Here is a 26,735-nt window from a genome sequence, read left to right on the forward strand (position 1 = left end):
GCTGTTTTTCACCCTTTTCATTAGTGTAATGAACCTTTGTGGATGAAGGAAGGAGGGAGTCTGTTGTAGATGCCCTCCCAGGCTGCAGAGTGTGTGGTTTGGATGACTCTGGTTCCTGCAGCAAGCTAGAGCGATATGATCCTCCTGGCAAAGCCAGTGGTGCACTCTTCACTCATCTTCCCAGAAGTCTACAGCGACTCCATCATGTAACTCAAGATCTCTCTGGTGGATAGAGAAATGGTCAGAGCAGGATTTGGGATTGGGAACAGCCACTTTACATTCCATGTCTGTACACAATACTAGTGGAAAGTGCAAGAAAACAACAGAAACTCTAATTTTCCTTCCTCATCAGCAGCATTTCATTTTCTCATATCCACCCTCAGATGCTTCTGTCACGGCCTTGTTGCCTGTTTGTATCCAAAGAAAAGTGTGGAAGGATGAGAGGCACGCAGATCTGGGACTAGGTTTTCCCATGGATCTCCCCAATGTACATAGTGGGAAGACCACATGAAAACCTTTATTGCAAAAGTTTCTCTGAGGGGTTCTTGCTGTAGCAATTCCATAAAAGCTCAGAAAATTAGCTTTACTGCATGTACTTCCTCAGGAGATTTGCTTGTGTGGGGACATTTTATTTACAAATTGGACAGTCTGTTCTGCCATGGATTCTTAATTAAACTCATTATCTGTGCTGAAGGTCCCATTCAGGACTCACCTGAAAGATTTCAGTAATGTTTTAAACATTAGGCAAATATCATCTAATGTCCATGGGGAATGAGTTCTCTCATACCCACTGCAATTATTCTTCTTCACATGCTGTGAGATGCATCTGTAGAGTCTGAAAACAAGAATCTGTCATCTGGTTTTATTTTGTTGTTCTTGAGAATGCCAAGTTGATTCAGCAAGGTCATGCATGGTCTAAATATATGCCAATAATTTTTTTGTTGTTGTGAAAATCAGCTTTAGATTTATGACTATGAACAATAATCTAGCTTAAGCTCAGTTTTCCAGTTCTGCATGCTAGTTTGCAAATAAAAAGAGTTACAAACTTTGAGCTTTTAGACCAACCTTGAAGTTGGCATGAAAATGGACATGCTGAGCTATCACTTTCCTAATGTTTGCATAGTGAGTATGTTCCCTCTTCTTAACCCTGCAATGTCCTCATATGCAAGTTACAGTTCTTGTACATCTACTCTGAACAGTATCATGGTGCTTATGACATAGTGCTCTTTAATGGCAATGTGTTTGGAAGGTGGGACCTCTAATGAGATGAACCCTCCCTTTTATTTCCCTTTTATTTTCCCTCCCCCCCTGTATAGATAATTTAACTAAAACTGCAGCACATATTTACTGTAAACACACTCACAAAGCAAGTGGTCTGGATTGCATCCTCCTCATCCTCTGTTTTTGATCCGTTTAACTAAAGCTTGAAAGAGCAATACCACACAAATGTAGTTCCCAGTAGCTATATTGCAACTGGACATTTTTCAAAGGTCCTTGAAAGCTGTGAGCAAACATGTAAAAGTTACTGTGTAGAAGTTAATGATTTTGATCTAGGTTTCAGTAGTATAAATCTGGAATAACTTCAGTAACCACCTATATGTATGCATATTTGTCTTCAGAACTTGGTTTTAGTTCAATGTACCAATGTCACATAAACCCAACAGAAAACTTTTACAGTGAGGTGTGGCAGCTGCTTAATGCTGACAGGAAAGCACAACTTAGAAGAGTTCTGCACCAAGCTCTGCTCTCAACCTAATTTTGCAACACTGCAAAGGCATCAATTTATGTGGAATTACAGCTTATAAACTCTAGCTGGAGAATCAGAAAAATTACAGCCAGCTGAAATCAAAGAAGGACTTCTATAGAAGAAAATACAGAATTATTGGAAACTGCATTTTCATGCTCAGCAGGTTTCATAGCAATATTGTTGAAAATGTGTCAGGGACTGTTTCGTGATCTCGGTCTTTGGTATGTAGATTTATGTTGTTTCCAAAATGTAACACTTCTCCATATAGAGCACTCTCTAATTCATCGTTAGTTCAAGAACAAGCTCGAATAGATAGACTAATAGGATAGTTCTAAACCTAGTTTGAATAATTTCTCTAAAATGAAAACATAATGACATCTGGTAGAATGGCAAGATTACAGTGCGTTCACAATGAAAAATAAATTAGTTTATTGTCCTCTTTTAAAATGTGTCAAGTTGTAAAAAAAAAATACCTGTAGGTTATTGCTCTAAAATTATTAAAACACAAGGTCTCCTAAAGTAGTAATCCCTGGAAATTTTTTGCCCCTTAATGATATAGTGAACAGGTGTTTTATATTCTGTCCAGAATCAAATAACACAGAATCACAAAAACAAAGACTGACTGAGGTTAGAAGGCACCTCTGGGGTTATTTCTCCCCAGGTGCAGGATTTTCCCTTTCCCTTTGTTGATGTTCGTAGTATTTCTGTTGCTGATTTCTCCAGCCTGTTGAGGTCCCTCTGAATGGCAGCACAACCATCTGGTGTATCCACCACTCCTCGCAGTTTTGCTTTGTCTGCAAACTTGAAGTTACACTCCGTCCTGTTGGCCAGGTCATTACCAAAGATGTCAGATTTGGACCTGATACCAAACCCTGGGTGCACAACCATCAACCAGCCTCCAGCTGATTTCCTAGCTGGGTCCAACACTTTATCGAGTTCCTCGCTGTCCACTTATTTAGTCTGTATCTTATCGAATCGGCTATGGTGAACATGGTGTCGAAAGCCTTGCCAAAGTGAAGACAGCATCTACTGCCCTTCCCTCACCCCCTGAAGATCGTGTGTGATTTCCCTTTCGTACATCCATGTTGGTTACTCAAAATCATCTTGCCCTTTGTATGTTTGGAAATGGTTTCCGGGAGGATTAGATCCATCACCTTCTTGGGGATTGGAGTGAAGCTGACCAGTAGTTCTCGAGATCTTCTTTTTTGCCTTTAGTGAAGACAGGAGGGATGTTTGCTTTCTCCCAGTCCTAAGTAACCTCCTCTGACCACCATAATCTTTCAAGGATTATTGAGGGTAGCTTTCCAGTGACATTGATCAGCTCCATCAGCACTCAAGGGTGGATCGATCCATTGCAGCTCTCTAGTTGTGGAAGCTATCCCACCACATCTCTGTGACCCCAGTGAGGCTGCAGCACTGTAACTACATACAGGTCTCTAATTCCTCCCATTTGTTCCACATTTTTGGATTTTAAGCTATATCTAATTCAAATGCCCTATAATTGCAAATGGTACTAATTCAGTTTTTGAAAAAGTATATTTTATTATTACTCCACATATAGATATAATTTATTAGGAGCTGGTATTTTCATCATTAACATATAAAGAGCACAAGTGGTTTTCTAAATATAAATGTATGCTGTCTTTCTTAGAAAGCCATGGTGGTGTGCTGTTTCTGTCAAAGGGAATCTGTCTGATCTTACACCTGTTGTATCATGTGCAGACCTTAGAAAGCTAATGTGACTCTCCTCCTATCCCCTCACATACACGCTGGTCCAGGTATTTTAGCGTGGTGGTGGTTGGGGTGGTGGTTGTTGTGGTGGTGGTGGTTGTTGTTGTTTGTTGTTATTATTTTATATATATATGTTTTGTTTTGTTTTGTTTTTACAATAACAATTTTCTCCGACTCAGATGCGCAGAGACCTCTGCATCACTACTATAGTTCATGGCTAGTCAACAGCATTTGGAAAGTTGTTTCCATCTGGAAACTCTTTGCTGTCATATGGAAAATGCATTGATGATGTCAGCCTTGTACTTAATGGAAAGAGATCCACAACACTTGAATTGTCCCTGCTCAGCCAAAAAGTGGCCAAGAACTGAATGTGCATGAAGCTCAAAATATTTTCTCAGCCACCAAGAAGATCGCTTCATCCAAGGACCAAAGCTCATTGGCATCAAAGGGCACTGCTCACCCTGCTCTTGATCTATGGGTAAGCAAAGTGCTTCTGTTTCAAGACTCCCCTTCTAAAACATTTCCTGAGCACTAAAAATGTTTAAAAAATGTAAAAGAAAACAGTTACAGAAAAATGATATTAAAAGAAAATTCCAAACTGCAGCAAATGCCTCCAGCCAAATTTCTAAACTGGGCAGCAGAGTGAGAGGAAATGGCAACATATTTTTGCAGCATTTACACTTTATGCTACTGCTGGCACACACAGTTTTGTGCCTGTAGAGAGAACAAAATATTGGAGTCAAAACCTTCCCCGTAGATCTGAGGGCAGTATAATATTGAAATTCAGATTTTCGGTGTAGGTCTGAAGATACAGTTCTGCCCTCGAGTTGAACTGCCTGTATGAGGTTGTGAGGGGTTTCTGGGAAAACTGGCAGTGGAACTGGGATGAGCAAGTGAGGCTGGTGGCCCCGCCAAGGGGACAGGCAGGTCCCTGCTGGGGGCCCACAGCCAGCTGGCCAGCCCAGCCTGTGGCCAGGAGCTCTGCGCCTGCCATGGCATAAGTGACTGCCAGCCCGCTGAGCCTCTTGTGGACAGGGCAGGGAGTGTGAAAGTTCCACTGGGAGGATGCTGAATGTCCTGCTGAGAGAATGCTGGCATTGTTTGTGTCTTGGGGAAGAAGAGGCAGAGCAGGTTGGATGGGAAGCCTCAGGAAACCCAGCATTGTTGCTTAGCAGTACTCATAGGAAACAATTTTATTTGTTTGCTTGTCTTAAACTTTCACATAAGCACCCTCAGTCCCTTTGAAACTTGTTTAGAAATGAATGAAATGCGGCATTAAGTGTCAGATACATAAATCAAACCATTACTGTAACTGTGGAATGATCAGTAGAGACAAACAGTCTCTCTTTAGTTTGTTACTAGCCTGGAAAACGCATTAATTAGCACTAATGAATCACCAGAGCAATGACTGAGCCAGGTTTCCAGCATTGCCAAAACACAAGCATGATTCAATTAATGCTGAAGGTTTTAGTACATGTGTTTTTATGGAACAGTCTTTTGACACTAGTATCTTTTTAATAATGCTTTGCAATTCTCTTCCAATATTATTGCGTGCAGACTGAGCTTCCCAATTTACTGCAAACAATAAAGAATCAGAAATGCATCTGCGACCTCCTTTTGGAAGAAATACTCATCTGGGTAATGTAATTATTATGTAAATTACTCAAAGTTAATGGTATTTTCTACTTATGCAGGATTTACTGCTGTCAGAGTTGATGACTGAGTAGCACCAGAGCTTAGATATTGGCGCAAAAGTTAACTCGTTATTTAATTTAATTTAAAGATTCCGAGAAACTGCTCCTAGTGTGTAAACAAAGTCTTATCAAGAGACCTCCACAACAACTTGTATTTTCATTGGTAATCTCTGCAATTCAGAAACTGGGCCAAACTGTGTAATCTGACTCAATAGGGGATAATGTGGAATCGTCCTGAAGAGTTGTGAGAGACCATGATTCTTGCCTAATCACCTCAGAGAAGGGGCAAAGACAGTGCAGCCTCTGCCTTTGCTATGCAAAAAGCTCTGTCCTCGTCAGATGAAGTCTGAGCTTAAACCAAGAGATGCCAGAAACTGCAGTACCTGAACAATTGAGTAGCATAGTCTTCAGTTGTTACTTCATTGCTGTCCTGGACTGGCTTATTCTCAGACATTATGATCTTCAGGGACAAGATGACTTTCTAGCCCCCCAAAATGCTCAAATTTTCAAATTTAATATGAAGTGGTTTGCTATCTGTCATCTGTGAAACTGAAGGTAAATGAAACCCTTCCTAGTACGAGTTGGCTGAGAAAGAAAGTGTAATACAATACCCAAGGTGGCATTTCCTGCTAGATGCCAGGAGCAGACCCAATGCCTCCCTCTGTAGCAGGAGATTCAACTGACTTCTTTTTTCAACAGTCTCTGCCTTTCAAAGAGACTCAGAATTCCTTGTTTTGACAGAACAAGCCAGTTCATGTTCCTGAACCACCCACAGTGCTTGGAGTGGAGACATCTCACAGATTTTCTTAGTATGTAGAAATCTAAGATTAGTGCCAAACCATTATTCACCAAACATGAACTACCAATGCATGTCATCTCTTTTCTTGACACTCTTGCTTATCACCTTCCAGCCCTTCCACCCCTCAGCTGAAACTGTATCTGCTTCCTTCAAGGGGAGTCTGGAAGGTCACCCACAGCACTGAATGGGCAAAGGGAGTTCACTGGCTAGGAAGAAAGTAAAAGCTCTGACAACACAGGAGCTTTGCGTTTTCCCCTAATTAGTAACTTGAATGTACTGTTAAGGAAAAGACATTTTGCATTTTCTCTGGAAGCACTTGACACAATCATTAAGACCATAAACTGACAATACTGATAAGAGCACGTGGAAACAGAATTCCCCTGTGCAGAGGTGGTCTGTATCAGAAACATTTACTTGAATATCTTCATCCTTCATCTGCTTGAATTCTGAAGAGTTGAATAAGGCAGCATAACCGTAAGTAAAATCAGATTTGCAACATTATACAAATGCAGCAAAGTTTAACATCCCAGACGGCCATCAACTTTGCCCATTTCCAGTATGTCTCAGGCTTGCAGTCATCTACTCATCTTCTCTGCTGCCAAGGCTGCCTGCTGAAAGTCTTTTCTTAGGAAAGGCCAAGCAATCACTCAGTGGGAGTACACGAAGCTGTCAGCTCCTCCTATACCAGTAACACTGGGCTTGTTGTAATCTTTTCCACTATAAGCCAAAATTTCTCAGCACTTACGACCCAGATGTACACATTAATTTTGGTCTGAAACCAAAAACAGAAGGAATTAGGCCACCCAGCTCTGAACTAAGGACAAACTTCCCAATCTATGTGTTGTCCCTGTGAGAAAAGTATAGGTCTCAATTCCAGCTGGGAACATTTATGACATTTAGTGTGTCTGCACATTCTCACTGAGAGGGACAGATTGTCAAATTCTGCTTTTAGTTACAGGCATGCATGCAGCCCAAGTGAAATCAGTAACTGATCACATCACTGGCCTCTACAGTGAAATCTAGGTCTTTATAAGCTTCGATAACAGATTCCTTTTTTCTGCCTACTATCACATAAATAAAATAGGAAATTAAATTTTAAAAGATTGCAAAATAATTTTGTGAACACAATGCAAACCAAGAAAACATCAGTCTTAAAACAGATAACTGTATGCCTTCCAGTAAAACCTGTTGGCATTGGTGTTGGTATATTTCTGTCATAGCTTTAATTGCATTTAAATGTTGAATTTGAGATACTACATGTGAGGCTGAAACCTTAGAGGAAACCAAACTTCATAAACAGAATCAGCTTTCTTAGAGCAGTGATTTACAGAATGAGTTTAGCTGAAGTTCCCAGTACAGTAATTTCACAGGGCCTACTGTTTTATCCAAATTCATCCTGTGTAATACATAAGCTACTTACTGTAGCCTGCGTAGAAGGTTAAAAGTCGGGATATTAACATTTTCCATTTGAATCATGTCCCTATCTCTTAGCACAGGTTTATTTAATTCAAAGCTCTCCTGTTTAGCTTAGGGGGCAACACGAAGAGCTGCCAGAAATTATGTTTTTCTCTCTAAAATCCAAATTCTTGTTATGTCCTCAGATGCAGCTAACAACTCTCCATAACAAACGATGCTCTTAGTAACAGGAAAATGCACACTGCAGCCATCACGTGCTCTTCCAGTACAGCTCCTACATGCAATTCCTGTGGGTTGCATTTATGTCTCATCTCTTTTCACCCAAATGCACAATACTTGTGCAGTTGCAGTACCTTAGTAATCAACAATTTTCCCAATTATATTTAACTCCGGTGCAGCTATCCGTAACTGTGTTCCAGTTAGAAAATGACAACTGCATGATGTTGTTTAGGAGATGAAAAATTTTGGAAAAACGGAGCAAATATGGCAACAAAAATTCTGTAGGTAAAAGGTTGGGATATACATGTGGATCTGAGCTGTTACGTGATGCATTAACAGTCAATATTTCACTTCCAGCAAGAGTAAGGAACAGGCTAGAGAAACAGGATCTATGTGTGTGTGTTTATAATGAGAGTGTGCTGAAGATCTCATGGCAAACATCATCCATGCTGAATCTTTTGGGTGGTGTTATCTTGCCTTTTCAAAACCTAATGCAGTAGATCCTACTAGTTAAAGATTTTCCCCTTAGCTGCCACATCTTTATTTGTGCTTCCTTGGGGATTTATGCAGCTTCAGCAGGGCTTTGCAAGCACATGTGAATGAAACATCCCCACGGTCACAAAAGGGTAAGGCAACAAGACAGAGACGATTTCCATAATGAGATACCTTTACATCTTTACTGCAATAAAGATAGAGAATGAAACTCCAGATTCAAGCCCAAAGCAACAGAATCAAAAAGCCCATCTCCTCTTTGCCTAAAGGTGTAGTTGGCTTTGCAGAGTCCATGTACAGCAGTCCAAAAGGTAAATTTAGATCCAAGTGTTGCTTAAATCAAGGGGTGGGTTTGTAATCTCTCTCCAATATGAATACAAGACCACACTGTGACTTCAGTTATAGCACATAAGTATACAATAACTCCGCTGAAGTCCACAGGGTTGCTCTAGATTTACAAGTAATATAACAAGCATCATAACACAAGGCACAAGATTCATTGCTCCTTTTAATCTAAAAGCCTGTGCATAAAATGCATTAAAACTGCCTAAAATCTGCAGAGCTATGATGTTACAGTAACACTACCTTGCTTGTGAGGGAACTGTTACTGTTTTTATCTCTCTGAATAAAGGGGGTCTCGACTTCCTTGCTTCCATATTTAACAATAAATGATTTTGTAGCTCTTTATGCTAACTTAAAAATTCTGCAAATATGTAGGCCTAGTAAATGTTGATATGTGAATTCTAAAACCTTTGCTGATCACAGCAGTTATCTGAGTGGAAATTTGTTGTTTAGAGAGACTGTTTAAAATACTTTTCTCCTGGAAAGGAAGGGTTACTCCAGGAAAAGCAATATGTCAAGAAACTTTCGTACCATAGCTTTTACTCTCATATTGCGACCAAAAGTTTCAAAACAAGACATTCTTGTTGGTGCCATGGGACTCACAAAAATAGCACCTGAAAGACAAAAATCCTCATGTATGTACACGTAGTATGTAAAAGCAGTAAGTGTCCTCAATTTCATAACTCAATTAAATTCTAGAAAAGCCAAAAGTTGTGTTTATGTTAAGATAAGCACAAGTTATCACTAAATGGCTAAAACCAGTGTTCATAATTTTTTCAAATGTCTTGTTCGTGCTTGTCAATGTCCTGTAACAATGTGTCACAGCCAGATCTACTGAATACTGAATTTTGTGAGTTTCAAAACAAGGAAAAATGCACCATAAAACTTTTACATATTCTAACTGACTGTAAATGCGATTGAATATGTGGGACTTCCTCCAGCTTTGTTCTTTGCCGGATTGCTATTAGCTTACATTCAAAGTCTCTGTTGGCCGCAGATTTCACATTGTTCTTCCAAATGTAATCATTTCTTTCTTTTATCTGATCTCCGACAGTCTCTCTGTTTTCATCAATATTTGACAGCAATTCCCTAAGATACAATATAGTCTATTCTAATATCCTTGTGCATACTCTCTTCTCCCTTTGAAATCCAATACCTAAGCAGTGAAATAATTTATTGTGCCTTATTTAGAATTTTATTTTTTGCATGTGTTTTGATACTGTCCCTTTGAAATGAAAGTTATTTGGAAATTTAAACCAACTGTTCTCAAAAAATAGTACTGAAATATCATTCAGTCTCCCCCCTTTTCAAAGATGTAGTGTTTATCATGTGTTCTTTTCAGGCATTGCTTAAATATTTCTTTCATGGTTTACACCCCAAACCTTAATTTTGTGAGAATGCACAAAACCCAATTTACACCAGCCTCTGGAAATGAAGCATAAAAAAATTGGTCCTGCACAGATCACTGTCATCTCAAGATTAATGGACCTTTTAGGCTAAGGGATCAAACTTGGAACTGAATACACTTCATGTGGCATTTTCTGGCAACAAGAAAATGCACCATATGTAAAAAAAGAGAAATTAGTTTTCTGAATAAGCATGACTATCATCATTATCCCTGAATGCACAAATTTAACAGTGAAGATAACTTTTCAAATGACCTATAGAGAAGTGTTGGGTTTTCCATGCCAGTCTGAAAAATAGGCATAGTTAAATGCAAATTAAGAGATTCTCCACAAGGATAAAGTGGTCAAAATACCTGATTAAAAATAGACTAAGTCATTTAGAAATGTATTGATATTTCTTGACCTTTGAATTAAAATATAGGATTCTGGATCATATTCTGTTATAATGAATATGGAGATGCACGTACACTTACAATAATGCAGATTGTAAATGTATTGTATTAACTCTTAATAACAGGCTTATAAATTCTCACCACAGTGTGAAAATTATTGACTTTATGCTATAACTGATAATGATTATAAAATACACGTTTCAATTGTGAGGGAACACCAGGAATTAAGTATTGCTCCATCTGAATTAAAATAACAGTAATATACTAACCAGTAAGTAAAATAAGCCAAAGTACTTTATTGTAGTTCAATAATAGTCAGTACAGGGCTGAGTAAATTAACTTTTTGTCCAGCTAAAACAGGTACATCTCTTGGAAATGAACATTATCAAGAGTTTTTAACAAAATAACTTTCAAAGAGGAATGTGATTTTCATTTAAAACTAAATATGTTAATACATTAATTTTAACAAATGTCTCTTTTGAAAAAAGAAACAAAACAAAGCCTTTCAGTAATGTCCAAGACATTTGGAAAGTTGACCTTTTTTGTATTAAATACCAAAAAGTTAAAAGTGATCAGTTTTTAACTAAAATATGTCATTCTTTTATCTAGATAAGATGTTGTAAATGACTTCAAACATTTTTTAAATTTGTATTTCATGGGAGTTTTGAAGTCTTGTTCTTTTCAAAGTAGCAGAATTTCCTCTCCAGTGACAAGCCAGTTCCTGCCTACTCAATTACGTTGTTATATTGTTCCTGGGCTTAATCCTAGCCCTTCTGTTCAGAAAAGACATCAAATGAAAATTGTCTTTTTTTTTCAAAAAAAATATTGAATTAAGGGTAAAAATATCTTGCTGCATTGCAAAAGTGATAAAATGTGCTCTTTTTTGGGCCAGGTTTGTGGAGATTTTTGAGAGACCTCTTGATTCTGAGTGATTCTTTTGATCATGGGCACCTGAATGCATGACTACTCTGCAGTTGTGAGTGTACCGGCTGCTTGGGGTAGGATGATTTTGATTTTTCTGCAAAGAAATTTGTATTTCTCGGGTAACATATTCAAGGCCTGTCCTGACTAGGCATATCTCTTCCCCATGTCCTCCCTCACCACACTTGACTAACTATACATGCTCTACTTGGAAGCAGGTTAACCCATTTCGCCTGTCCACATGTGGTATAATTTCTGCACTGTCTTTTTGGGGCCCACCAAGCAACAGAGCTGGAATCAAGAACTCTGGAAAAGAGTTCTTTCTGGAAGGTAAAAAACCCTACTGCATGTGCAGTTCTGCACATTTTAGGAGAAATGAAATGGTATTTGTAAGGTTAACTGTCACCCATTCAAGCTGCAAGAGATACCAGTAGCCTGAGCCATGTCATTCTCCATGCATTTTCTTTCCATGAATGCTGAATATTCCCATGGTATTCCCTAAGATGAGTGACCACTGTTTGTCTGGGCTTGCTACCAAGAAGTATCTTCTTTCCACGTGGTTTTTCCCAGGCAGAAAGGATTTAATATTTTGAACCAATATTTCCTATTCAGGTTCCACAGCAGCTTCCTCAAAGACGAGGGGTGATTTCTATTCTAGGTATTTAAAGGGTTTCATAAAGTTTTGCTTTCTGCAACAATTCTTCTTATAGAGTCAGCTGGTTCAACCAAGAGCTATGGAAAAAAATTACTTAAGAATTGAATGTTCGATTCATATGTCCAATACTGTTGAATTTGACTAAAATTTTAGTATTAGGGAAAAAGGAAGAAAGAACTTGTGTGCAAAATATACAGCTAGATATAGTTCAGGAAATATATGCCATCCCTCCACTCACATCACAGTTTTTGTGGAGGAGGGAAGGGGTAAAAGAGCTTGGTTTATTTATACCTTACATTCTTTCCGCTTGTCTTTGGTTTCCTTCTTCTTGTATTGTTCTTTTACCTAATGAGCACTGTATTGGTCCTCTTAAACATTTCAGAGTTTGGGACAGTCCTTGTTTTCTGGTTTGAATCAACACTCATGAATGTTACTGTTTGGGATTTGGGTTTGGGATTTGTTACTGTTTGGGATTTGGGACTCAGGGTTGCAAGAAGTGCTCAGAATTTTGCAAGGAAGAAAGGGAATACATGTAATTCCTAAATCAGTAAGTCTAAAAAGGATGTAAATTAGTGAAATCTGGGGACTGAATGTCCATATCCCAAGGGAATCAGGGATAATGAAAAAGAAAGCGCTAAATGCTAAATGGAGAAGAAATGCATGCTGGACTGAGACTGGCACTGTTGGCAGAATCAGTGGTATTGGTCACAAAAAGAGACAAGTAGAAATAGTCTAAGAAAGCATGTGTTGCAATGTTTATTCATTTGTACTTTCTGGACTATTAAGAATGAAGAAATATAAAACTGATTGAAAATGAAAGAGTAAACATTACAAAACTAAAAGCACATTTTGAGCACCTTAAAGTAAATTCTTGTTTGAGGGTTGAGTTTGTTCATCTTGTCTGTATTCTGAATGGGTTTGCCCACCTTTAATTTGCATCACATGTTACGGTTTGTGTACAGTGGAAATTCTGATCTGAATTATATATTGCATAACCTGATTGCCGTAAACAAAGTCCGGAAAAATGTAGAATATCTAAAAAAAATTTGTTTTCATTGAATCAGAATTTTAACGTTAGCAATTCAATATTAAGGAATTACCATTAGCACAGCATAGTTCAGTTTGGAGTTTGGTATGCACATCCAGTTAGTGATGCTTTTCCTCCTGGAATGGAAGGTTTCTATAACATTAAAAAAATTTGAGACCTGAAGCTAATATTTTGTCATCTTTTTAATGAATTCACCACCCAGCAAGTTTCAAAGGTCATGATAAGATTAAAAACTTCAAAACCATGTTCCTTTGTTATTTTTAAGCTCATACTCTGACACTAAACTATTTACGACATCTTTTTGGAAGGGAAATGTTGCATGTCTCTATAAAAATATTGAATTTTTTTTCATTCAATTCCAAAAGATAGAAGAAAACCGTATGTGAGGAGACACAAACACACAAAGAAAAGATGTTCCAAAGATCCTAAAACAATTTATTTGAGCATGGAGATGGCGTCAAGCAGTAAAGCCCTGGGTGTGCACTTTCTATTTAGTTTACATAAAAGGGAATTAAAGAAACACTGAGTATTCTGTGAACTCAGCAAGCTCAGCTTTCTGTATGCTTGTCTGTGTATATGAATTTATAGAACTGTAATCCTTTTTGTACCTGGTTCAGGGTACTTAATATGGAGTAGATTCAGGTTCATGATACGCTGTGAACAAATTGATTGTCATGTGGTGTTTTGTTGTAGTATAGGTGAAGCTTCTTCATTTTATTGTGGATCTTCAAAGAATGCCTAGATGAAGCACGTTGTGCAGTCTTTCTAGACCTTTCATTTCTGCTCTGCATTGGAATATAATGTCATGCTAAATATCTCTTCCTAAGGACTATAAAAAATTTTCATCCACTAAATAAAACAAGATTTTTGTTCTTCTTCCCCTCCCGTGTCCCCCCCCATTCTAGGGTAAATAGAACCATAACTATTTCAAGCTCCACGTAGACCTGACTTATGCTTAAGATACAGAAAATATATAGGGTGATGATCTTTTTTTACTAGTTGAGATTTGAAAAAACAGTAGAGAAACTTATAGGGCTGCTCTATGTATATCATTGAAAATAAAGGGATAGAAAAGGGAATATGGGCATCTGCAGAACACTTCCATAGAAGAAGTGTCTTGTGAAGGTTTTCATTCAGCATTAGTTACTTACAAAGAACTGATTCTCTGCCAAAGCAGTTAAATATGTTTCCCAGACCTTATTGAAGGCACACTCTTGCCCTGTGTCAATGTCTCAGGAAATAAAGCATTCTAGGTCTGCTTCTAGAGATTATCAGTGCTCTCTAACTGAGGTGTTGAAGACGAATGTGTTCAAATCAGCTGCAAATATTTCAAAAGACTTTACATGGTCCAGGACAAACCCAGAGTCCAGATAGCTGGTGTAAACTGGCACAGCTCCACTGACTTCATGGACATGGTGGGGTACTGCTGCTTTACAGCAGATGGGCATTTGGCCTCCTGCTGTCTGCTGAGCAGACTTGTTAGACATAAGCTTTGAGAAAAACTAACTGTGGGCATCAAAGTACTCAGGGAAATGATGGAATAAAAGCATCCAAATGGTAAACCTCTCAATATACTGAATCTGATCTTTGTGAAGGCAAGTCAAATAATGTGCCAGTCTTTCCCCCAGCCTCAGCAAAATATGAGAGAGCAAATCAAACCAAAATCAAATCCACAGCCAGGTCTGCTCCAGTACAGTCTTTACTTATGGTATCTCACAAATAAAAGAACAAAAGCATACAGTCACTATTTCTTGGAGCATGATGTGTTTCCCTCAAATGAGTTGAGAAATTAGACTTTTAATGTATCTGTCTAACATATAAAACGGAGCTTCCTGACCTGTCCATTGCAAAGTACCTGTCTTGAACACATCATCTGTCTTTATGTGAACAAACTGACTCTGGTTTCTGAGAAGTTTGGAACACCAACTTAAACATTTTGTGGAATGAAATCTTGGCTTTTTCTCCATAAAAGGAACAGGCAGTACCATAAAGCAATGTAGGGGCAAAATTTTAGTCGTATAGCCATAAGTGTCGCCAGCCCTTGAACTGCTGTATGTGAGCACTGCTGTGCCAACCTGAGGACCTGAGTAAGTATTTCTACTTGACCACACAGTGCACAGCAGCTCAATCCACGGTAGCTTGTCCATTCTGCAAAATGTTATGCTCTGGGGTGTGGACAACTGTTCTGAGTGCATCAGACTTCTGTCCCTATCTTCCATCTTAACGAGTGTGTTAGAGATACACCTCAGCTCCATATCCCAATGAAGAGCTTTCAAATCACAAGGGAGGGACTGACAACTGGCTACCTACCTCTCCAAAATCCTGACAGAAGCAGCTCAGCAGAAGCCTGGTCCTATCTATGGCAAGCTGTTGTTGTGCAGAAGTGTATCAGTATTGAGCAGGATTGTGTCCTGGGAAAGAAAAGTAGAAAGAAAAATGGAAAAGTAAATGTCTGAACTGCAAGACTTCTCAATATCTTGCTCAGTTTTTGCCCTGCGTGATCAGAGCTATAAGAATGCCTCAGGAAACCAAGAATTGGTCTGACTTTTTTTAAAGGAAATAGCACAGTACATTTTAGAGATATATAACCTCTCCTAGCTGCTTCACAGAGGAAATGATTCCTAAGTATCTCTTATCTTAAAATTAAATAGGTGACGATGGGAGAGAAACAGAACAGCTGTTTAGAGGCTGTCTTGAAAGAAAACAGAAAGGATTTTGTTCTTCGATGCTGTCCTGCTGCTTTAAAAAAAAATTTTATAGGCAATTAAAAAGTGAAGTAGTGATAATAGTCTGACAAAATCTTCCCTTATCTTTGCTCCCTGACTTTACCTGCCATTGCAGGAAGAACAGTTCGCAGCTTGACCATATGTTAGGTTGCAGCATATGAATCACTATTCTCCAAAGAGGTATTATTTACTTAAGAGTGATTAACAGGGATAAAAAGGGTCAGGGTGTTCCACTTCATGCTGTTAGATGAACTAACTTGATGATAGGCATAATGCAATGGGTCTGGGAGAGCTGTACTATGTGCCAAAATGATCCCATGCATTATCAGATCTTACCTACCCTTGTTTAAACTAAACAAATTTGATGGCTACTCAGTTACATTTTCCATATGGTGAAGCATCTTCTGAGCAGCAACTTGAATCAATCTTTGTGAGGCAATATTTTGAATTATTTTCCTGCTATTCACAATTCTTTCAAAAGTAAATGTTGAGAGCAATAATAAAAAAACCCACAGAGTGACTGAGTGCTTGAATTAGTCCGTTCTTGTAGCTATTGTTAGTATTAATGGAAGACCCATGTGATATGCAGTGGGAAAAAGAAAAACCAAACAAGTCTTTGAAAGACCATTTCATTTTAAGAAGGTAAACAAATTACACCATTTCATTTAGAAAGAAGAAAATGGATGGACCTGATTCTTCACTCAGCCATTTCATTTTTCTACCAGTGTAACATAGCTGATGTTAGTAGAACTTTCCCTAGTTCACATCAGGATGAAGAACAGAACAGGGAAACAGACACAGGGTGTGTATTTATGCAAGTCAATTCTGAGCTGGGAGGATGATCAGAGTTTGGAAGCCAATTTTGGAAGCCTTTCTGAGGACACTCAATGTGAGTGCATTTGCTCAGCTCATGTAGGGTGGCTATTTTCTGGAAGAAATACAGGGTAGAAAGAAATAGTAGGGTGAAAAATAGTTTAGATCTGGAAGGGATAGGATGTGAAACACATGCCACAGATGACACAGTGGGATGATAGACTGGATGAACAATGAAGGAAGGAACATAGGAAATAATGAATTGGGGGCCCATGTTTTTGGTTGGCGTGAGCTTACACTTTATTCTCTTCCTTCCAGCCTCCTTCCCAAACTCTGCAGGACAATATCCTGATTTCAGTACAACTCCTCAAAAACCTGGAAGCATGACTGGAAAACCAGATCATTTTATCCACTCACATGGGAACTGGCTGAAATAAAATGTACAGCAAGCCATTCTCCAATGACTTGTGATGTGAGAACAGGGAGTATGGGGAATGGGCAATAGTGATGGATTCATTCCTTGGCAGATATTCTTGGCCATTTCCTTCCACACTCTACAACCCCGGGGAATTTGACAGCTCAGCTACTCCAAGCCTCTGGAAGTTTTTCTGGAATAGGAAAAAATACGCCAATTTCTGTTCTTTGCTACACCAACAACTGTTTTCATCTATATCTCATTTTGATCCAGAGAGTATCCTTTTAAATTATCTCCTCAAAATGATTTTATTCTTGTCAGGGATATTAAAGATGTTGCATGCTGATTCCTTGATGATTCCCATTCATGAACTTCTTTTAATACATTTTCCCTTTCTATCCATATTTTAATGTCAAAACCCATTCAGCATTTCTGTATGTTCCTCTCAATGTTTGCCAGGTCACTGAGGAAATCCTGCTCATTAGATTTGGTCACCCATAGTGTGAAAACTTCACCTCAGAAACATCTCTACAGTGCATTTCCCTGCCCCTCTAAGGGACAGAGACTTCATTTCCTGACTCCACTCAGTTAATCGTTTTATCAATTAGGCCAGAAATGTTGCTGTTCTTTGAATAGATCATTTCCTTTAACTGAAAAGAGTTTTGCTGGTGTAATTAGCGGTACAGGAAACAGTTTTGTGTTGATATGGATATTTATTATTTCCTATTAGCGAGTAGCATATCCTGTGATAACTTTCATAATTAGTGGGCCAAGTGTAAATTTCATCAGAATGCACGTCATAGCCTTCAGTTTGGGCTTAAAATGCCAAGTACAAAAATAGTTTCAAGTCAGATGTCCTTGCCTCCAAAGCACCTTTGGCACTGTGTTTGCCTGTGACTTAACAACCTTCATAAAGTATAAAAAAATAGCAAAAATGCATTTATCTTGGGTTTCTGTTAGAGTTTTCCTGGGCTGGGATATACAGTAATGGAAATAACCCTGTGCCACCATGCTTTACCAAAGGGACAGCCACAAGGAAAGAGGATGGGACATAGAATATATCCTTCAAACACAAGACTAATTACTCCCCGTATTGTGCTGATACTGGAATATACTTAATTATCTCTACCAATTAAATTTTTAGGTCAAGTGAGGACAAGATTCATGAAAAAGTAGAGTTGGATATTTTGGACTCCCTGCAGAGGATCACTCTGTGCTCCTATTTCATTGGGAGGGAGAAATGACTACAACACGAGGAGGAAAAATGTGCAGTGACATGATATTGTGGTAGGGGCAAATGCAGAAAGAAACTGAGGTATGGGCTATGTTTGAAAGTGACAAAAGAGAAAAGAATAGAGTATTTTCCTGGAATTTTTAGGCACTTCTTTTTATTTTGGAAAGTTGTAATTAAAGTTGCACACATCAAATGTTTGTGGTCGATGAATTCAGCATTCTATCTTCAGAGCAAATCTCTGGATTCCTCCTCTATACAAGGAGACCAGAATACTGTTTCTTGGAAACACTTTAGAAAACAACTCTATTTTCTCAATATTTTCTGCTGAAAAGCCATCATTTTTCATCCTGTTCAGCTTTGTGGAGGGGGACTCCCCACCTTTGGATTAATTTCCCTTTGAGATTGGAGATGGATTCATTTCACTTTGGGATTGGAGATGGATCTGTTTAGGTGGGCCTGGTCCATACAAGTTAAAAGCAGACAGAGTTATGTTGGACACTCTCAGGGCTGTACCCTGGGCCGACATGTGGATTGTCTACATCCTTCTCCTGCACACACAGACACAAAAACTTTTTACAGACTAATTCTTCCAGCTTTTCTTCATTTCTGTTAATTTGCTCTGAAGTCTTTGAACGCATTAATTTCAATCGCTGACTGTAGCATTCTAGGTATTATGCCATTGTTGGTAATTTGCCATTGAAATTAAGAAAGTTTCCTTTTTTTTGGCCTGTGACATGAATTGTCTGTAAATGCATCCCATACTTGCATGAGGCTTTTTGCCATTTTAGCAGATGGAAATTTCATATCTAATTTAATGTCCATTAGGTCTCTTTCAGTACCATTGCTTTCCAAGTATTTCTCTTCTATGAAATTAGTATTAACTGCCTGCCTGACCCCCCCTCCCACTATATAATTACCCACCCCTTCCTCTGCCTAAAGACCTTCAAACAAAATCTGGAATTAAATATGTGAGACCCAAATGTGCACATTTAGCGCTATACACTCTTGATGCTTGTGTTGGATCCACAGATGGCTTGTGAAAGCAGGCTGTGCTGGGATCAACAATGGGTAAACAAGAGGTCTGCTGCAATCAGTGTTTTCCTATTGGCAAAAAGAGGAGGAAGGATCATGCCAGGAGTGACACTAACTCTCAGGGTGAGAAGCAGTGGAGACACAATTCTTCTTCTCTCAGGGCCTGACAGTGATGAAAAAATCTACAAGGCTGCTGCAGGCTTTGCTGCTCTGGCCAAGGTGGAAGCGGATTTTTTCCACTTCCTTGCGTAGCACAACCACTCCATTAAATTAATAATCCAACCCTCGATGCCTCAGATGACAGGGGAGGCCTTTGAAACTTGACTGAACAAATGCTTTTAGCATGCAGTGAACTCTCGGCACACACGAACTCCTCTCTCCTTCAGTGAAATCATTAGTTAGCCTCTGCTCAGATATCCTGCTGAATCAGAGGCCAGTGTGCAGCTGCCAGCGGGAGCTTGCTGGGGACTGGTTTGTTTTGTGTCAATGTATTTTTAATTCCCCTCTGCCTGCCCCTTCATTAAGATGTTTCTTGGAGAGGGGTTCAGACCTTCCCAGGAGTGTGGGGGCCAACTTACCTCGCTACCCCCAGACTCGCAGCAGGAGGTGGGAAACATGCTCACCACCATCTCAGGTTCTGAACACAGAATAGGAGGGGAAATTTGTTTTCTACAAATAACAGTTAATAAGGAAGGGGAGGAAATTTGCATAGGTCAAGCACTGGAGGGATGAGCAATCCTGCTGAATAATCATCTGTATGCCCCACTCAAACAAGGCAGATATTTACAGGGGAAGTAGGACTGCATGGAGATTGAATATTAAAAAAAAATATATATATTTTATAGTTTTAGAAATCCAGGTAGGACCATATTAAATATTGTGAGATTGCTTAAATTGCAACTTTCCAAGAAAATAATTGATTCTGATACCATGGTATTACCAAAATATATCTTTGCTTTAGAATCCAGCTAACATTCCAGCTTAGAGGGACCTAATGACAAACCTGGGTGAAAGAGATCCTAAGGACCCCAGAGGGTCTGTCTCTTGTGGAGAAGCAGCAGCACAGGTACTGCATGGGAGGGCTGTGGGGCTACGCCCTGCACCTCCAGGACATGGGCTTGGTGCAGGACCTGTGCAGCTTGCACAGAACTCCAGGAGTAGCCAGGGGCTCCTCCCTTTTGTTTTCACAGCATGGATGACAAGCGGGTTTCATTTGAAGATGCCTAAGTACATTGCTGGGTTCAAACTGTGTAGAACAGAATTTCAACCTTGGAGTTTAAATATGTAATTGTTGTATTAAATAATTGTCATTGAATTTATCCCCTTAATTTATTTTTGGGGAAGGTCTCGCTTTGCCAATACTAGGGAACACATGCTGTAAGAACTCATAGTTTGACAGAAGGATAGGGAATCTGACAAATTACGAGGTTTATTTGCACATTTCTAATCCAGCCTGGATGTAAATTTCTACAGCATCCAGAGACTATTTGGATCCAGAGTTTTTCTCCAGGCCCATCTATTCTTTTTTTCATATTACTGTTATTTTTTGAAACATAACACTGTGCAAATAAAAGTGAAGCCGTACTTGAATGTCAAGAAATGCATGGAGAACATCAGTAAAGTAGGGAATATATACTCAGGGAATAAGCTTCAGCAGGAATGCTAATTTAGTTATAGTTTTTAAAGCTGACTGCAAACAGCTGGGTAACATTAACCGTATTAGGAAAACAAGAAAGGTGGAGCAAAATGTAGGGGACTAAGGTATGGCAGTGCCAAATGTATGGAAAAGATTTGGAATATGTAAAATGTACTGCTGTTGGACCCACACTATGTAATAACAGCGATGTGGTGTGAAGCTATCCCTGGGACTTCCCAGCACACTAAAAGATTTGTGGAGCAACGTCTGTGGCTTGTGGCAGGCCACTCTCTTGATAACACGGCAGGGAAACAGAAACACAAGTAAAAATAGCATGTGCTGTGTTCTTTTATAGAGTCTTTGGTCTCACTAGAGAGGAGATCCTGACAGTCGTTTATTCTCCTTTCACACACATGTTGCAGCTACTTAAAAAAAGTCTGCAAATTCAAAGCTGAGAGATTAGGTTTAAAATACATGTGCTCCAGCTGCATAGCACTTACTTTTCCAAGAGCTGTACAAACATTTACTAATTAGACTGAATCCCAGCAACACCATTTTCACAGTGGTAGGAGCTTTTCTCTGCTTTTTATGAATAGATGGAGGCAAAGAGAACTCAGATACAGACTGCAAAACTTATCCTCATGTAAGTAGATCCATGTTCATGCTGTTTCCATACTTTGAGTGCAGGTTTTGAGGACTGTGATGTTAAGTAGAAACGCTTTTCAAGGAGCTGGTTACCAGTGTGAGTAAGATGTTCAAAATATGGTCCTTTGTGGCTTGCCCAAGACCACACAGTGAGTCAAGAGCAGAGCTGGGGTTTTACTTCCTTTAACTGATTTTCTCACAGTTGTGGTTCCATTGCAAACTTCTTGCACTACTTTCATATTTTTTATACTGCTCAATGTCTCTATACCTTATGGTAGATTCATTTTAGAGGTGAGTCTGAGGTGGGGCAGAAATATGTTGTATCTTGACTCTCTGGGGACGCTAAGGTGTGTGTAGATTTCCACCAGTTGGCCATTTCTCTACTTCTTGTGGAAACAGAGAGCAGTTGATGTAACAATCCACAAGAGGTGATTTCTTTAGATCTAGACAACTAATCAATAGCAATTTATTCACTGGCACTGATGCATTTATGTTCACATGTGTACCTGTGATCATTTATGTTCTTTAGGTGTTTCTTTGCAAAACCAACCTTTTAGATGCATTTGAAAAACAACCCATTAGGGAAGAACTCTTTTTTGCATAGAGTTGCAGAGAGTTTCTTATATGGTTTTAGCTCTCCTCCTCAGTGAAATGGCTTATAAAACTCACCAAGAAGTTCATGTTTCTAAGCATGCAAAGTATCACAGAGGAAGTACTGATGACCTGAGCTACATATTACCATTTCCAGGCCATTCCTGACTCTTTGTCCCATCCCCTTTGACAAAAGGTATTGTCCTGTCAGATCTTCTAGGTGAAATATTTATGAATTTCTTTAGTCTCTGACCTGATCCTATGCATTTCTTAAAAAAAATCAAGCTGTAATAAGTTTCATGTTATTCTTTGCATCATAACCATAAAATAGAGCTGAGCTAGGGAGCAAAGGGAGGCAGAGCTTAGCTGGGAGGACTTGGATCTCAGAAGAATTTCCTTTAGTGGCCGCAGTGACAGGGAGTAGGGGTGGGGAGGAAGCTGGGGAAGGCACTTGCTGTAGCTGGGTCAACAGTAGCAGATTTAGGTGGGCCAAGCATGCCCAAATTGTATCACTAAAGTGTAAAATTCATATTAAAGTTTGGTTTGGAATTAGCTTTTGGAGAGCAGTTGAAAACCCATTCTCTAAAATTAGCTTTTAGCAAGTATTCCTGTTTATAAAGTTCATTCACTAGCATGTTTATGGAAAGTGAGCCCAGAAGGGAAGGAATGTAGTAAAAGTACATTCATTTGAAAATTCAAATAAAAATATTTGCTTTGAATCAGAGGCTTTTTTCAATCCTTCTGTGCTCTTTGTCTAGTTTGTCAGTGCTTTTGTTGTCCAGAAAAACAGTCACTGTCCTGAACTTTTCTCATTACTGCATAGTATGTGTGAGTGAAGACTCGTGCCTGTCGTGTTAGACTTGTTTGTGAGCATGGGAAATCATTATTAAAAAAAACCACAACAGAAACAATAACAAAAGAGACAACATACTCTAGCCCCACATTCAACCTCCATTTTGGGAAGCTTGGTGGCAGCAACAGCTGGGAGCTGTTATAGTTCCACTGACAGCATTGATAACACCAAATGCAAAAAAATGAATCAAGCCTTCACAAGACTGGCTTAAAATAATGAGGTTCCTAAACTGGCACTTTTTATTTGTCTTCTGGATTGTGACAAGGGCTCAGTAAGTAGTAATCAATCTATGGGATTACCTTTTAATTTTCCTTTAAAGTTTATGTCCTCCACTGTTCCATCTTGCTTGTTCCATCCTGCCCCTTGGGCAGAGCTCAGCTGTGTAACCATTCCCCATTTGGTACAATGAAGGAGGGAGGAAAAGGATGTGGAAGGAAGGGGAAGGAAACTATTGGAAACAATAAGAAAGCGGCTCAGGAGACAGATCAGCTGAGTAATGGAAGTGAAAATTGATATTGTTACTTCCTCAGTTCCTTACACATCTGCTAAGGCTAATCAGATATCAAATCCTATGAGCACTCCCCTCAGGTGTTTATACACATGGGGCTTGATGATAATGTACTGGGATAACTGGGAGGACTGAGACACATTATCACTGGTATGCGGGATCCTCTCCCTCTTGTCTCCTTGTCAAGCAATGTCAGGTTAGGTAGAAGGTCACAGTGTGATAAAGGAACCCCAAACTGCCTGTAGGTCACCATCCCTAGGGAAAACACAATCCTGCTGCCCTAATAGTCACTTTTTGGCTTGAAAAGCACTTTGATCACATCATATGTTAAGACATGCAAAACTGCAAATGCAAAGTCATTCCTCTGACTTTATCGTATCTGCTCAGCATAAAGCCAGATTCCATGCAAAAAGAATTAACCTTGTTATCTTTATTAATTACTTCTGTTTGGTTACTTCCATTTAAATACACAAAGTCTATCTAACTTCTTATCTCTATTACTTACGGAGAGAGACTGATGAAATCCCTTCACAAATTATATTAGAAACAAATGTTTTCCACCAGCTTTGATAATTTTATATTGGCAAGCTCTTTGTTTTTATCCTTTTAAGCAAGAAAGATCACTATGAAAAGAGGTGGACTTGAACCAGTGTTGCTGATCTGAACACATAGATTTTTTAAGAACTTTGGATCATGAAACAAATATCTAAGAAAAAATAAATACACCGGGAGGCAAGGACACCCTTTGATTTGAGCTTGTTTCTGGCTCTGCAGAGACAGAGATGTAAAGGTGAACGGGTTCACCTGGTTCCTCTTTGAATGTTTTTATGAAATGAATGTAGTGGATTTGGCTTACTTCTATTAGCCAGGTGGATCTGCAAACTACACAGGAGACAACATGAGAAAATTGGCCTGGCAGGGTCCTTACCATCTCCAGAGATATCTCAATCCAGTACCTTTTACAAAGACTAGAATCATGTCATTAAGAGTTTTAAAAAGTCAATCAAGTTCTTTCCCACATTCATGTGTCTTTAGCTGTGTGTGGTAGGAAAAGGATCCAAAGAGTTTTCTCTCATGTGTTTGCTTTCATGGCAATGAACTGAACTGTTCCCCAGAGCCTTCATTTTAGGGGTTTCATGGTAATGAAAATTAGTGGGCTTTAATCTGGCCTTGCCTTCTCTTGTGTGGCAAAATGTGCAACAGTTACTGTTCAAAGACATACTTAAAGTTCTCTTTGTTTAAGGTAGGAGTTGGTGAAAAAACATAATCACCGGTGGAAACAGTTTTACATTCCAAATCTTGTTCAGTCAGCTCCTTATTCATCTACTAGTTTACCTTAGAAACTTCACAAGATGCTGTTTGGTTTGTGGATGGTTCATTGTTCATTTACTTTTTAAAAAAAAAAAAAACAACCCACTGTTCTCATATGGCTATCAAGAAGGACAAAAAAAAAAAAGCCTTTAAATTCCTCTTCCTTCTCTTATCCAAAAGACAAGAACATGAAAGTGAGTATTTACCTCAGCATATTTTAGAGTTTTTACTATTTTATATGTTATCTCTTATACTGTGCTTTTTGATATGGATCTTAAAATGCCTTACAGTATCTGCTTTGCATCATGAAAGTTATTTTGTAGACTGAGAAAGTGAGAGCAAAGGGAGTTCATCTCTAGCAGAGTCAAGACTTCTGCACTAAAGTTTAGAGGCCTCCAACTGCACAAAACCATCTTCTTGTTTACATACCTTCTATAGTTCGGTACAAGCCTACAATCATACTAGATTCTACAAATCTTTACAGATTTATGGTGACTGGTGACTCCTACTTTTTGCAGAGTCTGAATGCTCAGCATCTCAAAACAACTTTATTCCTTCTGTTTCTCTACCACAAGTGACAGCTTATCGTTCTCTCTGATGATGGCAATACGGAATTCTGGACTTTCAGGCTCTTGTCTGCCTTGGTTATATCCACCAGATAACAGGAAGGCATACGTCCTTCAGTGATACAGATGGAGTCTCTTCACAGGTAAGACATATGTCAGCTACTTTTGTTTCCCTACTGTGCCTTCCTTCAGAGTATGCTCCAAAAACATGTGTGCAACCATACCATATGATTCACAGTCTAATGGCACACATGCCTTGATTGCTTCTCTTGAAGGAAAAAAAAAAAAAAAGAAAAATCTGTGATTTCTTATTGGTCGTATCGGAAAGATTTTCTTCAGCTGGACGACTTTTGTGTTCCACCCTTTCTATTCAGCTTCAAGTTTCATGTCCAAATGAACCCCAAATAACAAAAACCTCTGAGTCCCACCTGGTTTCAATACAAAATCATGTTTTGTGTTCGTTCCAAAATAGGCCCAGGTTGGTTCAAAAGATTCGTGAACCTTGGCAAACTTTTCAAGGAGCATGATTTAAGTTTCTTGTTTGTACTGTATGGTTTTATTGTTTCTCATGGTCTTAGGAGCATAGTATAGATTCACTATAACATCAGCTACACTGATATCTTGCCTGCGTTTGATGGTTGATGCTCATGTTTTTATTCATATCTACCACAATTCCTATATTCACAGCTGAGCACTTTAATCTAAAAGATTGCCTTTCCTTAGATCAATTAAGAATTTTGTTTCACTTGTAAAATAAACATTTTTGTAATTATAGATGGAGAAAAAGGTGTCTAAGAGCAAGCAACTCAGGAAACTGGCAGATCCTCAGAGGAACTATATTAAAGAAACAAGTATAAACTCTTTAAATATGGAAGGGAGGCTATTAATTTCAGTTAGAGACAAATTTAGTTGAATTATGAGCTTTTCAGAGCCTCTGAAACAAGGAGGAAGGGTGCAGAAACATCCCTTTCAATTCTCTTTCCTTGTCTCCTTAATTCCTTGGGATGAAATGACGTGACGGGGGATGCAAAGAGGAAAGTAATATTTTCTGGTTTTAATATTGGCAAGATAGAGTTTACCCAGATTCTTAATGCATGATCTTGAATATCAGGCAAGTGTTTGAGACATTTTTATTCATCCTACGTAATGTGTGTCTATTGAATAATACTGCATCACTGGAGGGACCTATGTCCTGAAATTTGGACTCTGATCCGAATTTTCTCCAGATTTGGGCAGGCTTTAGATTTTGCTTCATAATTAAGATTATTAGAAGAGATGTACTGCTAATGATTTGCATTGTTATATTTCAGGTTTTTTCCTAAACTGAACCAGAAGCAACATAAAGAAGCACAGGATTGCTTTTCAATTTCTACACTTCTGTTCTTTGATATCACATTTCCTTCCAGTCAGAGCTGTGCAGTTTAGGTACTACTTCAGCAAGAAAATATGAGAAATAAAATCAGAGTGAAATAAATCTATCTTCATCTCATTTCTCTCTGCCATTCACAGATGTCAACTGAATACAATAGCTCTTTGAGATGAC

At 38.8% G+C, this 26,735-nt stretch overlaps 2 long non-coding RNA genes across 2 annotated transcripts; both read left to right on the forward strand.

Moving 5' to 3' along the window:
* Positions 1-3,665: 3,665 nt before the first annotated feature.
* Positions 3,666-20,565, forward strand: LOC135411053 (uncharacterized). Its single transcript, XR_010428970.1, has 3 exons — positions 3,666-3,956; positions 5,036-5,116; positions 16,720-20,565. It is a non-coding gene; the product is annotated as an uncharacterized LOC135411053 (long non-coding RNA).
* Positions 20,566-25,121: 4,556 nt separating this feature from the next.
* LOC135411054 (uncharacterized) lies at positions 25,122-26,666 on the forward strand. The gene is made up of 2 exons (XR_010428971.1): positions 25,122-25,335; positions 26,503-26,666. It is a non-coding gene; the product is annotated as an uncharacterized LOC135411054 (long non-coding RNA).
* Positions 26,667-26,735: the final 69 nt, after the last annotated feature.

The sequence above is a fragment of the Pseudopipra pipra genome, chromosome 3 (assembly GCF_036250125.1).
Source record: "Pseudopipra pipra isolate bDixPip1 chromosome 3, bDixPip1.hap1, whole genome shotgun sequence".
Taxonomy (NCBI): Eukaryota; Metazoa; Chordata; class Aves; order Passeriformes; family Pipridae; genus Pseudopipra; species Pseudopipra pipra.